The sequence below is a fragment of the Symsagittifera roscoffensis genome, chromosome 10 (assembly GCF_963678635.1).
Source record: "Symsagittifera roscoffensis chromosome 10, txSymRosc1.1, whole genome shotgun sequence".
Taxonomy (NCBI): Eukaryota; Metazoa; Xenacoelomorpha; order Acoela; family Convolutidae; genus Symsagittifera; species Symsagittifera roscoffensis.
This window is the reverse complement of record NC_087071.1, coordinates 38,854,074-38,869,684: the sequence shown is the minus strand read 5'-3', so window position 1 is coordinate 38,869,684 and position 15,611 is coordinate 38,854,074. Positions and strand designations below refer to the sequence as shown.

Here is a 15,611-nt window from a genome sequence, read left to right as displayed (position 1 = left end):
GGCCTGTCAACTCGACAGCGGAAACTACTAGCACCTCTAGATCGGACACGAGATCAGAGACGACGAGCACCAGTCGAGAGGAGCGACGTCCAAACAGGAGCTCTCTAATGTGGTCCAGACCCATACCTTCTCCCCTTCACATATTTAAAGATGATCTGATGAAACTGAACCTTCAGACGGTGAGTTTTGCAGCAGATGCCATGAGGAAGCTGAACGGAGCGAGGTTATCTGTCAGCAGATTGTACTAGACAACAGGAGTGGACTGGTTGATAGCTACTGGCATAAGCTTCAGCTCTACAACTGCCTCGAGTTTTGCCGACCTAGAGGGACTGCCCTTGAACAATACAATGGGTCCAGTGAATGCAAGACCGTTACAAGACGTGAAACTGAATCACGATGAAGGAAATTGAGAAGAGAAACCTGGAAGATTCCTGATAACGAGGGCGCCGATTGGACAACATGTGAAGATGTTCAGGCAGGTGAAAGCACCCCCAGGCCATGTGAAAGAAAGAGGATACCCGAAACAAGTGAATCAGGAAGGTGATTTTCAGAGATACGGTGGGTTGCAGGCGATAAAGAAAGACGAAACCATCTTTGCTGCATACGACAAGGCAGAAATGAGGAAGACCAAAATCTTGATAAATGCGAACTCAGACTTTGTATATACCTCCAAGTCTCTGTTTTGGCCTGACGTAAATATGTTGGCAGCGGTCGACCTGGATCTAACACAATCCGTGTCGATGGCGATCGGAGTGCAAAGGCAGACGGATAAGAACCCAATCACGATTGTGTTCGCTGGCATCAATGACCATCTACACGGCAGAGGTTTCCTGAGCAGACTCAGAGAGCCTACGACACCCAAAGCCGCTGTATGGCCAGCGATAAAAGATACCGTGGAGTCGATGGGTGAAGTAGTAGATACCCTGAAAGAAGGTTCCTTCACCAAGATAACACCGAGAGCCGTGTTCGCGCTGTCTCCGGGGTATGCACATCTCCGGGATGGACTACAGCTCGTATATGCGATTGTGGCTTTGCTCTCGAAAGGGAAAAATGATGTGATCTAATCGGCCCCAAATCGCGAGATAGAAGTGGAGAATCTGAGACCACTCAGGGCTGAACTACCTGCGGTATGGTCGGATATCTCGAATGCAATGAGAGGATTCAAGGACCACTCACCGTACATGTTAGTGCTAGACGAAGTGCTGGGATTGGAACTGTCCAATTTCAGTCGACAGGTCAAACTGAAGCTGACGACCATAGAATAGATGACGACCATCGAGTAATTGTGGCGATGTCGAATGACTTATGGTTCCGAGGAATGGACATAAAGGAGGAAGGAGAGAGAAGAAAGAATTCCAGGGATACCAGAGCTCACGTGGAAGCGATGGTTTTGAAAACCAAGCCAGAAGCTAACCAGTGGCTACACCTAATTCCTCGAGTAGCGGCATTGGGTGCGGATGCTTTTGAGCAAGGCCCAGTGATGATCAGAAAGATCCATGCCTACTTGGTGAAGGAGGCGAACCTGGTCGAAAATGCCGAGGAAAAGGCAGCCGAGTTTGTAAACAGAGTGTGCCAAATTACCCTGGAAACTTTCTGGACTCAGAAGGTGAAGGGCGAAGAAGGCTTTGAACGGACTGATAGCATGCTGGAAGGGCTGGGAGCCAGGTGGACCGCGTCCTTCTTGGCGAAAGTCTACCCAAAATTCTCTCGATATTTGATAAAAGAATTCCTCAAAGCAGTAGTGGAAGTATCAATCGTCGAAATAGTAGCCTTGTTCGTGACGTTTGGAGCAGAGAACTTCGTAAAAGGACCGGTTTTGCTGCTCACCGGGAGAATTCAGAAATAGCGGTTAGATGGATTTCTGACATTGATTGCGATAACACATGGAAACTTGGGAGGACTAATGAACTTGACACGCTACCCCGAGCAGATGAGAGAGAATGTGAGGAAGTTCGACGTGAAGAAAGCCACGGATTCTTGGAATAAGATAAGAGATTTGAGACATACGCTTATCCAGTACCTCCTACAACACAATCGCTTTGGAAATGGAGAGGATGAGACGATTGAGATGGAGGAAGACGTGAGACGACATGTCGAGGGCATGCCCCTGCTAACTGATCTAAGCTTGGCTATGAGGACCGATCCCTTAGCGTAGATCAATGGAGCCACGGAGTTTGTGACGGTAATCCATGGACCAGCAGTCACGTTTGCGTTCCCTGATGTTAAGGTGGAAGCATACAGTAGGTTGGTGCTCCACCTGATTCTCATATCAGCAGTGGACGGGAGTATGCTGAGCTGGCGTGAGCAGCATGTATTGCGAGAATTCATGAGCGAAGATCTGTTGTTTGGAAAGATAGCAGAGCCAGAAATAAAGGTCGTCAACTTCGACGATCACTTTCGTGATCGTATGGGAGAAGTGGAGAGAGGGCACATTGAAGTATTTCCGAAGCTCTGAAATCTAAGGCCCTATGACAAGATAAATGGTGAGATAACAAGAATTCCTCATCTCACTACAGCATACCATAAAGTGAGAGAAGAGACGAAAGGCTGGGGTGATTACAAGAAGCTGCCGGAGGAAATCCCTGAACTCCCTCTGATAAGAAGGATGTTGCTCGGAGCAGTCTCCGTAGTGCAAACTCCTAGGCTGAGAGTGTTTGAGACCAATGAAAGGAGGGTAGCGAAAATCTCGGAAACGATGGATCCCTGTTTTGTGGGCAGGAAGGCCGCAGTGTTACAGTATACGCGATTTGCTTATACGGATCAAACCACGAGAGGGCGCATAAGCAATGCCGCGACTCCAAACCCTGGAGCGTTTGACACGGAATGGGCAGCTCTGAATTTGGCGCCTATGAGGATGAGAGGCAGATCCGAATTACCTGAGGCCTCCCTGATTTTGACGAGTGTGAAACCAGAGCTCACGTGGAAGCGATGGTTTTGAAAACCAAGCCAGAAGCTAACCAGTGGCTACACCTAATTCCTCGAGTAGCGGCATTGGGTGCGGATGCTTTTGAGCAAGGCCCAGTGATGATCAGAAAGATCCATGCCTACTTGGTGAAGGAGGCGAATCTGGTCGAAAATGCCGAGGAAAAGGCAGCCGAGTTTGTAAACAGAGTGTGCCAAATTACCCTGGAAACTTTCTGGACTCAGAAGGTGAAGGGCGAAGAAGGCTTTGAACGGACTGATAGCATGCTGGAAGGGCTGGGAGCCAGGTGGACCGCGTCCTTCTTGGCGAAAGTCTACCCAAAATTCTCTCGATATTTGATAAAAGAATTCCTCAAAGCAGTAGTGGAAGTATCAATCGTCGAAATAGTAGCCTTGTTCGTGACGTTTGGAGCAGAGAACTTCGTAAAAGGACCGGTTTTGCTGCTCACCGGGAGAATTCAGAAATAGCGGTTAGATGGATTTCTGACATTGATTGCGATAACACATGGAAACTTGGGAGGACTAATGAACTTGACACGCTACCCCGAGCAGATGAGAGAGAATGTGAGGAAGTTCGACGTGAAGAAAGCCACGGATTCTTGGAATAAGATAAGAGATTTGAGACATACGCTTATCCAGTACCTCCTACAACACAATCGCTTTGGAAATGGAGAGGATGAGACGATTGAGATGGAGGAAGACGTGAGACGACATGTCGAGGGCATGCCCCTGCTAACTGATCTAAGCTTGGCTATGAGGACCGATCCCTTAGCGTAGATCAATGGAGCCACGGAGTTTGTGACGGTAATCCATGGACCAGCAGTCACGTTTGCGTTCCCTGATGTTAAGGTGGAAGCATACAGTAGGTTGGTGCTCCACCTGATTCTCATATCAGCAGTGGACGGGAGTATGCTGAGCTGGCGTGAGCAGCATGTATTGCGAGAATTCATGAGCGAAGATCTGTTGTTTGGAAAGATAGCAGAGCCAGAAATAAAGGTCGTCAACTTCGACGATCACTTTCGTGATCGTATGGGAGAAGTGGAGAGAGGGCACATTGAAGTATTTCCGAAGCTCTGAAATCTAAGGCCCTATGACAAGATAAATGGTGAGATAACAAGAATTCCTCATCTCACTACAGCATACCATAAAGTGAGAGAAGAGACGAAAGGCTGGGGTGATTACAAGAAGCTGCCGGAGGAAATCCCTGAACTCCCTCTGATAAGAAGGATGTTGCTCGGAGCAGTCTCCGTAGTGCAAACTCCTAGGCTGAGAGTGTTTGAGACCAATGAAAGGAGGGTAGCGAAAATCTCGGAAACGATGGATCCCTGTTTTGTGGGCAGGAAGGCCGCAGTGTTACAGTATACGCGATTTGCTTATACGGATCAAACCACGAGAGGGCGCATAAGCAATGCCGCGACTCCAAACCCTGGAGCGTTTGACACGGAATGGGCAGCTCTGAATTTGGCGCCTATGAGGATGAGAGGCAGATCCGAATTACCTGAGGCCTCCCTGATTTTGACGAGTGTGAAACCAGAGTTAACGGTGGGAGGAACGCTACGGACGAGAACCTTCCTTGCACCCTTCGGCTATGAGGAGATCAAAGTTGTCTATGGAGAGGAGGAAGATCAATCAGCCGGCAAGCTAATCATACCGAAATTTCCGGAAGGGGTCAGAACGGAAGAGCAAGGGCCCTCAAACTCAAAAGATAGATCAGAAGGAGATGATGGGCAGGGAGGAAGCCGTCGATCGGAAGAACCTATGCAAGAGGATCCCGATCATGCAGAGAAGGAGGACGATAAAGCATCGACAGGAGGAATATCCAGCCTAGATTTCAATTTCCTCAGTGAATTTGAAAGCAACGCAGACGCGTTGAAAACGACTGAACCAGCAAACGAAGGTGTTTTGACTCTGGAACTTCCGTCGGCTTTTGTGGAAATGAACCGGGATTTGCCGGAGAGCAGCTCTCCGGGCAATTCTAAAGACAGAGAACAAAGAAGAAGAAGGATAGAAGGCTCTTCCAGAGTACCCTTCTTAGGAAGATTACCCGAAGAAGAGTGGGAGGTGCATCACCGAGACCATGAAAGCAGGACATGATGTAGATTGTAGATTGGACAGAGTGGCCTTCATGGAAGAAGTCTCGACAGTAGTTCAGAGCTACGGAGCCCAATCTATTTTGAAAATAGGTCTCAACAGACCACTAATGCGGGAAGTCCTTGACAAACTCGACGAGTGTGAAGGGAGATTGAGTGAGTTGTTTATCGACTCAGCCACTGACGAAAGTGAAGCAAACTCTCCTATCAAGATGACGCCGCAAGAAGATAAAGGAGAAGTGGTATATTTGTCGAGAACTAGGAAAGGAACGATGCGATCGAAATTAGTGATAAATAAGATTAATGAGATGAAAATGAAACTAGGCAGCAAAGTGATACCGAGGAATGCGGGAAAGATAAAGGTGAATTCTGAAATCTCGATAAAAGCTGTCAACTCAACGAAAAGAAAACGAGTCGACGAAGCTATGGATTTGGGACAAGGTGATGATCAATTGCCTGGCACAGACAGAATGTTGACTGATGTAGCTATGGTGCCACCTATTCTCATGGCAGGGATAAAATCAACAGGTTATAAATCCAAACGGAGTGACCGCACTCTGACTGGAGTGACATTGGGAATAGAAATATTCAGCCAATGTGGAGAGAGTACCATGAAAGACTTTAAACCGTCTCCATGAACCCCGGAAAGGGAAGTGTCGTAGGACAACTGATCCCAGTGGAATATAACCGACTGACACTGTGGGAGACTGTATCAATAGATGAACCCGCTGGTGGATACATGGAGATGTTGGAGTACAGAAACTCGGCCAGAGGATACTTAATGGCTCTGGAGGACAAAAATGCCATGAAGGTTATCTGGAGACCATGATGCAAGGCACCAACCTCAAGCAAAAAGCATATGGGACTCTAGCATCGTCTGAGATGCAGGCAGAGACGATTGAGCAGTTGGTGAGCCTTCCATGGAAAGCAGTAGTGTTACGGTACTTCGAAGAAGAAATGAGGACCACACCGAAGATACACGCTCTGATAGCAGTACCTTACATGAGAACTGAATTACAACTGCGGTTCGCCTGGTGCATGATCGGACTGACTCGCGGGGAATATGATTCAGAAGAGAGTAAAAGATCAAAGGAAGACAAGGTATTCCTGATACCGAGCATGAGAGATCTGATAATCCAAGAGGGAATGGCGGTAGCGTGCGGGAAGCGGAGAGACGCTCTCTGTTCCATCCAGTTCATGATAGAGCAAATTTCAGTGCCAGCTTTGAACACCTGTGTCAAGATGCTGAGAGAAGGTGATGAACGAGCGAAAGCCTTACTCTTGTTAGCACTGCTGGACGTTCATCAAAGTAAACCAATGAGGGTGAACATGAAAGAGCCTGTAGAGCTAGAACCCATGGAGAAAATAGATGAAATCAGGAGATTCTCAAATAAAGAGTTGAGGCTCTTTAAGGAATCTATGGGAGCAATGCCGAAATCAGGAATAAGTCCTACAGTAACGTGTCAGGAATCATAGGGATAGCGTACAAACCACTCCTGAATGAAGACATACGCGATTGTTTCTTTGATTACGCGCAAGCAGTGTTGCTAAGACTCTGGACGTCTAGAACTGCAACGGTAAGAAGCGCTGCTAATCAGCAGGACAGGCTGGGACTAGTCTTGGAGGAAAAGGTGACCTTCCGTGCCAGAGTCCGACAAACGAGTAGAGTTTGGATTGGGAATCTCAGATGAATTACTGAGAACGATCTTGATGGTGGTATGGGAACTGATGAGACCCTCATGGTGTTCTAGTCCCAACGCTGATCCGATACTACTTGCAGCACAAGATGTACAGAGGGAACAACTAAATTCAGACTATAATCTGCGTGATCTTCATGTCATCTATGACGTGATGACAACAGCCTCTAGGAGCAACGGAGAAGACAAAGTAGAGTTGCCTGGCTGGGGACCAGAGGACTGAGTTAAACCTGGTAGCTGTCTGGCAGAAGTCTGTGGACTGGAAGGTCACGTTTGTGGAGGCCTAGATTGCGTGAAAATCTTGGAGAAGTAACACAAGCAGTTGACAATATTGTTTGGGAACATTGTGATGAAAGCGAAAACGGAAACGGAGCTGATCGCAGATTGTCACGGAGGAACCGAGGTAAATCTCGTGACTGCACTAGGATTCTACAGCATTTTTGGTCCTTTAGAGTCATTATTGAACCTAGAACAGAAACATGAGATGGTCACGGCCATCTGTGTAGAATTGTTACCAGGAGTTTTGCAGACTGAGCAAAAGCACATAGGAAAATGGAGAGAAGCGATCGAGGCGGAAATGAACATCAGACACAGTGAAACTTATCGCAGACCATCGGGAGCGCGATTTTTGGTGGGATCGACATTAGCTCCAATGTGCAAGAGCAGAAACCCAGTGCATTTCGTAGCTGTGGATGTAAAAAGTACGAGAACGATCGCGGATCAGGCCTTCTCAGTGCCAAATTGGGTAGGGCTAGCGAGAATGTCGGAAAAGTCTTATGAGTTACTGTGCGAAATGTTCTCAGCAGTTCCAGAGAGAACTAAGGAGGAGTTGGAATCGATACTGGGAAATAAGTTCATGGGATACGTCAGTGGGAACTTCAGTGACTTTGAAAGACAAAAACAGAGAGGAGCAACCGTTACGGATTACAACACAGTAGATGAGAATGATGAAGTCCACCGAGTGATGATGGAAGTAGAACCACTACTGGAAGCTTCGGGAAAGCGTAATTGGAGGAGCATCATGTTAACAAATGATGAGTTTCCCTCCCATTGCTTGCTGCAAACATGGTGTTATCCCGGGCGTAGTAATCTGGTGTTGGTCTGGGGCTCTGGAGACTCATCACGGCCCATAACGATAGTGATAGTGGTAGTTATGTTGGCGATACGATGGCTGGAAGCTCATGTGAAGGAATACAATAGACAGGAGGCACCAACGAGAGAACAATTGCAGAAGTTGGATTGTCTAAAAGATTTAGATCTTTTTGAGACAATGTGCAAGATTCTGAACATTCCGATGGAAGTGAAAAAGATATGGGTAAGAAGACGACTGATGCCATGGTTTAGAGCCAACATGACTGCGTGGTTGTACGAATATGCCAAGAAGCATATGTTGAAGTACGGCAGAGTGTACAGTACGTATCAGCTGGACATTGGTGCACGGGCTTTCAAGCGAGCTTTTGTAACTCATCGGAATGCAGTGACCATCGCCGTAAAAAGAATCTCAAGGACGAATGAACATGATGGAAGGGAGAAAGAAGATATGTTGAAGGAAGATTTGGAGAGAAACGTGACGTTGTGTCTCCACAACATCTTCTGCAGGAACAGAGAATCTAACGTTGACCCCCGTACCTTGTTGTAAACAAAGAGTAGAAAAGCAGAAGTGTTGGAGGACTGCTTCCAAAAGCATCAGAATAGCTACCGGCGTGTTGCAAGACACAGTGACTGAAATTGCAGAATCTCTGTCGCATGAGGAGGGGATGGAGCATTGACAGAATGGCCGAAAAACAAGATGCAAAAAGAAATGAAATTAGAAGAAACTAGAAGTTTTAGAACTTCTAAACGAAGAAAAAAGAAGAAACAAAGAAGTGACGAAAGATAAGAAATTAAAACTCAGAATTGTTTTATATGTATGACAAAAAAATCAAATGAGAAACTAAGCAACCAAAATGTAATTGAAACTGAAAGAAAACATTTTAGTTGAGTTTTGAACATTAAAAAATTTGCTGCATTTATAAAATATAAATTTGTATTTTGATTTTAGTTAGTGGCTTTAGAGACACTTACTATTTGTTTAGAAAGGCTTGAGTAAAAAGTATATTTAAATATTCTAGCCTGCATGATTTTTTTAATCAACAAGGACAACTCATCACTTTGTGGTGTCATGAAAGGCTTGGGTAATCTCTTGGAGAGGGAGATTGTTTCATTGTTCTTTCTATTCACGGAGTTCCCTAATTTTAATATTCAGGACCAAAGACAACTAAAATTTCCGAAGAGGGGAAGCATAGTAAGATAATTTTAGCTTGTTATTCGGCGGGACTGTCCTGCAAACTAACATCTTTTAAAAACCTAGGAGAAAAGTTTTAAATCAGGGTATTGACGTTGGAAGTGAGAAAAAATGATTTTATCATAGGTCATATCCTCAAAGTGCAGATTAGTGAAAGAATTTGGAAGGCTATAGTAGTGTAGTATGATGTCATTTATATTCTGCAGTGAGTCAAAATGACGTGGATAAAAATGATTTATTGCATTTTGTAAATTCTGTTCGATGGCACTGTACCATTTTTACGAACATTACGAGATTCAATGGGGACAAAGACCGGGCTGTCCGGCGAGTATGTGACATTCAACCAGAATGGACGAAAACGCAATTTCGGATTATTTAGAAGCTAACCTTCCGAATTAGCAGTTTTGGAGGATTAACGGTGTTATTCGGACAATTGAACGAATCGTCAAGGCTAGAATATTCTGATATTTTAAATTTTTAAAGTTTCGAACGATGACGTCATTTTTCTGAGAAATGTCAAAATCGACCATTTCGGAAGAAATCCAGAATAAAAAAGAACAACAATAGTTGCGACGGTGACAACAACTATAATTGCGATAAAAAACAATAACGAGAATTGCACGAACAGCAGAGTTAGCAGAGACCGCTCCGAGTTGCAACGATTGTGTCGCTACAATCGTTGCAAGGCCATTCACAACAACGGTGAAGGGTAGAAACCAGCCTTTCAGAGAGGAGATAAGTGTGTTATTTCCCCGGATTCAATAATCCGGAGGGGTCTCGGGACTTGAACTTAGATCATTTTATACCAACTTTTAGCTTCCCTATTATGTCCTGAATTGAATTAATTGAACATCTGAATTCACTTTCTGACGATGAGAAGCTAGGGGTTAAGGGAAAGGTTTGATCCATCTTCGATGGAGATGATGATTTTTATCTACTGAACAACAACAATAGTAATATAATAAGTAACAGTAGCCCTGTTTTTAGGAGTGACCTCGTGGTCTGGGGATACTGAGACCCAGCCATGAGCTCACTAATTTTGCATGTAATCAAGTTAATTTGAGTGTTTTGACCGAAGCCGTAAGCAGTAACGTTTTTGTCGACCCAATGTTAGAAAGACCACCAAAAGAGCCGTCTTTGGTAGAGACGGTGAAAAGCATGTAGAGCTTAGTTTAGACGCTGGCCAGTCGTTTTATAGCTTAGCTTTAATTTCCGTCGATATGTACTTCCGGGCGAATGTTACATGGACCTTTGATCCATTTCAAATGGATCAACTTAAAACTCACCCTATCTCAACATAATCACTTAAAATCAGGGACTTCGATACCGACAAACTTCCGGTATCGATATCGGGCATCTAATTTGAAGTATCGGTATCGGTATCGTTTTTGCTGCTTAAGTGGTATCGGTATCGGTATCGGTATCGGTATCGTTTTTTCTGAAAATAGCTTTTGAGTATCGGGAAAAGTATCGTTTTGTATTGTCTCTTAAAATAGACTCAGAAATAAAAAACCTTTTGTCGAACATTTTTATTCATAACACAAAAAATTCAAAGCAAATGCTGACATTTGTTTAGAAATAAATTGCGCGAGTGGGTAGCCGGGCTCATCTGACCTTGAAGGTAATTTTTTGAGAGCCGACCCCAAGAAAACAGGCGCTCGGCGTCTACGTAAGATGACACAAAGCCGTCCAGGGCATTCAAAATATCAAATCCTGTTGATTGCTGCTAGCGATCCTTGAAACTCTTGTAACTGGATTCCGGGTTGGTATATCCATGCTCACCGCCGTCAATATTAGGCACTATCTTGTGTCGGATGTAATCATGAAATTCTCCGTCTGCGTAAAGCAGTGCTTTTGCAATCATATTAGGTGAAATCCATTTGTCCCATACGCTTTTGATCGCTTTTCCGAGTGGGTTAGAATACTAACAGCTGTTTTTGCGCCCGCCGAGTGTTCCTGTAGATCCATAGTACATTCCTTAAAAGGCTTAAGTGGAGAAATCAGCTCATCAAGGTTGTCCCAGTCGAAGTTGTCCAGATCAAATAGTAATACGAGAGACGGTTTTAATGTTTTGAATCGTTCTAACATATCATAAAAACTGTTCCTTCGCGTCGAATTTCCTGCGACAATCTTCAACGGATTGTTTCCTTGTATATTTTGAGCATTGCGCAACCTATCCGCAAGCGACTGCTTTGAAGTCACTTCTTTTACCACATAGCGGACTTTTGCAATAACATATTTGAAACTGGTAGATATGTTGGTGTCGTCAGCTTCATCGATTTCAGCATCAGTGTCGTCAGTGGTATCATATTCGTTGACAATTAGCCGCTTCACTATCAAGCATTTTTGATTGTCAATTGCAGACCATTTATCAAGCGTTATGCACAGCAAATCGGACTTCGACCGCGCAGTGAAAATTTCACGAATCTTTTTAATTGCTTCATGGTACTTGCCTTCGATGTAGTTGTCAAGAGATTGATAAGTAGGTTTGTCGTAGTTCAGTTGTCGATACATGAGCTGGAGTCTTGGCGAGTTGACGACCTTTGTTATTGGGAAGTTATCAATGTACACCAATTTAGCCATTGTATCAAATCCTCTTTTTTCAACCTTCCCTACATTGAATGGAATCTGATTTTGACTAGACAGCAACCGTGTTTTACAAACAGCAGTGTGTTTTCGCAGATTGGATGTGTTACCAGAATTTTCTTTAGTTTGTCCGCAGTCTCTGCATTTTCGCCTTGTCGTCTTCCGGCCGTTGACATATTCCACAAAATACCGCTTCGTCACTTCGGTCTGTTTCTGTGGAAGTCTCCAGTCGCCGTCCACATTGGCAATTATTGAATTATCCAAATTCTCGATATCCGAGTCATCGCCTGGCAAAGTTTCGTCAATGTTAGTATCAGTATCATCCATTATCCATTATCACACAGTTATCACCAAAACAAAAACAGCTAGTTTAAAACTGCCTTCTAAAAAATCAAGCAAAGAAATCAAAAGAAGATAAGGCGCTCCATGAACGCGAAAATTTAAGGTGACCGAAATTAAGGTGAAAACTGAAAAGGTAAAATTTTGGAAATTAAGGTGAAAATTTTAATGACCGACCGAGCGAAAACTGACAAAGTATCGGAATTTAAAATTTCAAGTATCGTTGGTATCAAAAATTGTGATAAATCCAGATCGAGTATCGGTATCGAAGTATCGGAGACAAAAAAAGTATCGGTATCGAGTATCGATATATCGATGTATCGAACGATATTATCGATATAGTATCGTGCTCCCTGCTTTAAATGCACTCAAGAAGTTTAAATTAAGTACTCACATAGTGACGCGACTCTAGAATGAGTAATCAGAAGGTCAAAAGTATCATAGTACCCAAGGTTACAGTCATGAGTTCCTTCATCATGTATTCCAGTCAAAATCTTTGGAATTTTTTAGATATGGAAGTGATAATGATAAAAGAAGATGACAAGTGTTTAAGTCCTTTTCAATTGAAATCGATACGGGTTACGTTTCTTCGCGCAACTCGACACGCGCAACTCGACACGAGATAATATAATATACAAGTGTTACAAGTAAAAAATTTCGTCGAAAGTTATTTTGTCATTTAATGTTCCGAGTACGCAAGCGGCGTTCGCAATTTGTATTGCCAGGGAGATTCTCTGTTTTAAAAAGCTGCCTGCTCTGGGTTCCTCAGTGCATATGCTTAGGTTCTTACAAAGCTTGCTCAAAAAAACTTCTGTGCTGGGGCCGGCCGCGCCCTGAATTTCAAAAGCTAGCGGTTGAAAAAGATATCCATCATTTACAAGATCTTTATACTTGTCAATTTTTCGCTCTTCCGCTTCAGCGGCAGCCGTACCAGGGTTACAAACAGACCCATCATTAATCCTATAAGGAGCTAAGGAGTCTACTACCGTTTCATCCCACAAGAGCTGCTTACCATCAGCCCATGGAACGAGCGTCAAACCGTCTGGTCGCTTCTGATCGGTCCTGTAGAGGTGTCGTGGTTCTAAAACAGACGGAATGTGAGTAGATTATAGACTCTGCTTTATACGGGCATCCAGGTTTGAATGCCTAGAGAATATCCCTGCACTTTTGAGGCAAGAAATACCATGCCAACCATCCTCCGTAACGTCTTTTCCGCACACGCATTTATGCCGTTCGCATATTTTTGATCCTAATCGAAGTCCTATCGCAAGTCTGAGTTGTTGGTTCGACAGTTTTAACCTTAAATTTTTGCACGGGATGACGTTCAACCATTGGGAGCCAAATCTATCTTGGAACGCGTTGAACCTTTTTACGTCCGTTGGTTCGAGTCGTAAAATCAAGTCTGCAATTTCGCTGTCAAAAATTGGCTCCGTCCATTTTTTTTGGATTTCATTTTCCGGAGCCATTTCAATTTTTCCAAGGTCAAACCACCGTTTAAGCGCATCATCATAGGTTCCATCCACATGCTCCAAAACAAAGATTTTGCTCAAAGCATCTTTCGCTCCTACTGCTGAGGCTAAGAAAGCGGGTAAAGCGAGTAGACGAGCGGAAGAAACGCCCAAGCCACCTTTGGCTGCCGGGAGAACTGCTTCTAAAAACTGGTTAACATCCATTTTCACGTTAGTGAACTTGCATAACGAATTTTTTAGTAAAATAGCGTAGCGTTCCAAAATATCATTTTGCAAAAAACAAGGGCTCGTACGCAAAAAATATAGGAGTTTTGGCATGCTAAAGCAATTTTTCAGGAGTTACAAACCATAATGGGCGTCTAGTTTGTCAATGACATCCTAAATTTTTTTAAAATTTTTCATTTTTTCGTCGAGCAATTCTTTTCGGCAAAGTTCGCCGATTGGAGATCCCAAAATGAGGAGTTCTTCTTTTGTTTTTATTTTTATTTTGCGGCATATTTTTCGAAATTGTGTTAAAATTGAATTATACTGTGTACTGGTAGTTGGTCCCAAAAACCAAAGCTCACACTTCTCAGTGTTTAAGCTCAGGCCGTAAATTTGTTCCGATTTCAGAATGTTGTTAAGGTCCCGGAGTACTACCTTATAGTTGTCGGCTAAATTCCCATCATCTAAATACCAGATGTTAAATTTCGACTCCAACTGTTTGACTAGTGTATGAATTGTTTCCTCAAAAAGGGGTGGGGCTTCATTATCACCTTGCTGAGTTCCGTCTTCTGACATTATGACAGAGCTTCCGTAAAAAAGGTAACTAGGTTTACCATACGCGCAATGGGTGTAATTATACAATTCGGGGCGATTTGAATAAACATGATTCAGCATTGTTTCTCTGTTTAAAGAGTTAAAGGCATTCTTGAAATCTAGTTTTAAAAGAACAGTGCATTTTGGATTGTTGTCGCGTTCAATTAGGTTTCGAAACGAGTGCGCAGCTATTTCTGCTCCTCGTTTGATACCGCATCCTACCTGTATGTTTCCGAAAAAATTTTGTCGCTCGGAGAGGGCCTTGCTTCCAGCGCATTTAGACGCGATACGTCTCAGCGTGTTGCCTATGGCAATCGGTCTCAACCCTCCGTCTATCTTTATGAGGGCGATAAGCTTTGCGCCAAAAAAGAAAGGTCTTAGTGGTTCGGGTATTTTGCCATCTCCAAACAGGTTTATCAGCTTAGTAAGCGATTTGAGAAAATACGTCCTGCACTGCCATTCGACTTACTAACAAGATCTTTAAAAATTTGAGGAACTTTTTTATCAGGACCTGCTGCTGATCCGTTTGGAAAGGACATCATCGCTTTGTATAGGTCGAAATCGGTTGCCAAAAAACTATCCAACTTTTCTGGATTTGGAGCTGCAAATTTGGCTCGCTGCGTGTGCTTAGACAACAATTTTTGATAGTTATCAGTTGAAAAAGGAGCGATTTTGTCATCCGACGCAGCAAGCCTTATTCCTCCCTTTACATTTCCTTCATCGAGCTTACTACTTATTAATTTGATTCTCTGCTCGAGGTCACTCAGAGGCGGGCTTGAAACTTGGGGATGGGGTTTTGGAAGTGACACGTCATTTGCTCGAATTTTTTTATTTGTCAAAGAACTTATGCTTGTGGTCTGTTTGCGTCCACTTCTTTTCGGTTGCTCCAAAAAAAACAAGACCGACGTTAAAAAAATTAGCCATTTTGTAACATCTTTTACATTGTAGACGATGTCATTTATTTTGTCCGACAGACTTTCCGCCAAGGGAACACGCGAGTCTTTTGGTACTCTCTTGAGTACTCGGACATTGGAGATGGCTCTATTAACATAATTGTCTGGCACTAAATAATTACCTATTGTTGCTTTATTAACAGATTTTACATCAACGCATAAAGGACACTGAAACCATTGGGTTTTCTTAGAGTCGCTAAGAGAAATATTTACACAACTGATATGATTTTTTTTAAAATTAAATTTGTATCTGAAAAATACAGAACAGATATTTTACCAACTGATATGATACCAACTAGAACAACAATCACATCTAATCTAATTTATCAGTCCTGAAGGTTTTAAGCAATCTTTGCTTGTGCACTCTTCGTTGTTTTTCCTCATCTTGACGCATGAAGGTAAAAAAAAAGGATTTTGACTGGACTTTAGGGGACTGAACTAACCAATGATAAGCGGTTAGTGGTAATTTTACA

General features: G+C 43.4%; 1 protein-coding gene across 1 annotated transcript in view; it reads left to right on the top strand.

The window, feature by feature from the left end:
- Positions 1 to 15,611, top strand: part of LOC134855437 (adrenodoxin-like) — a 327,732-nt gene that overhangs the window by 280,361 nt on the left and 31,760 nt on the right. The gene's annotated exons all lie outside the window — the stretch shown is intronic.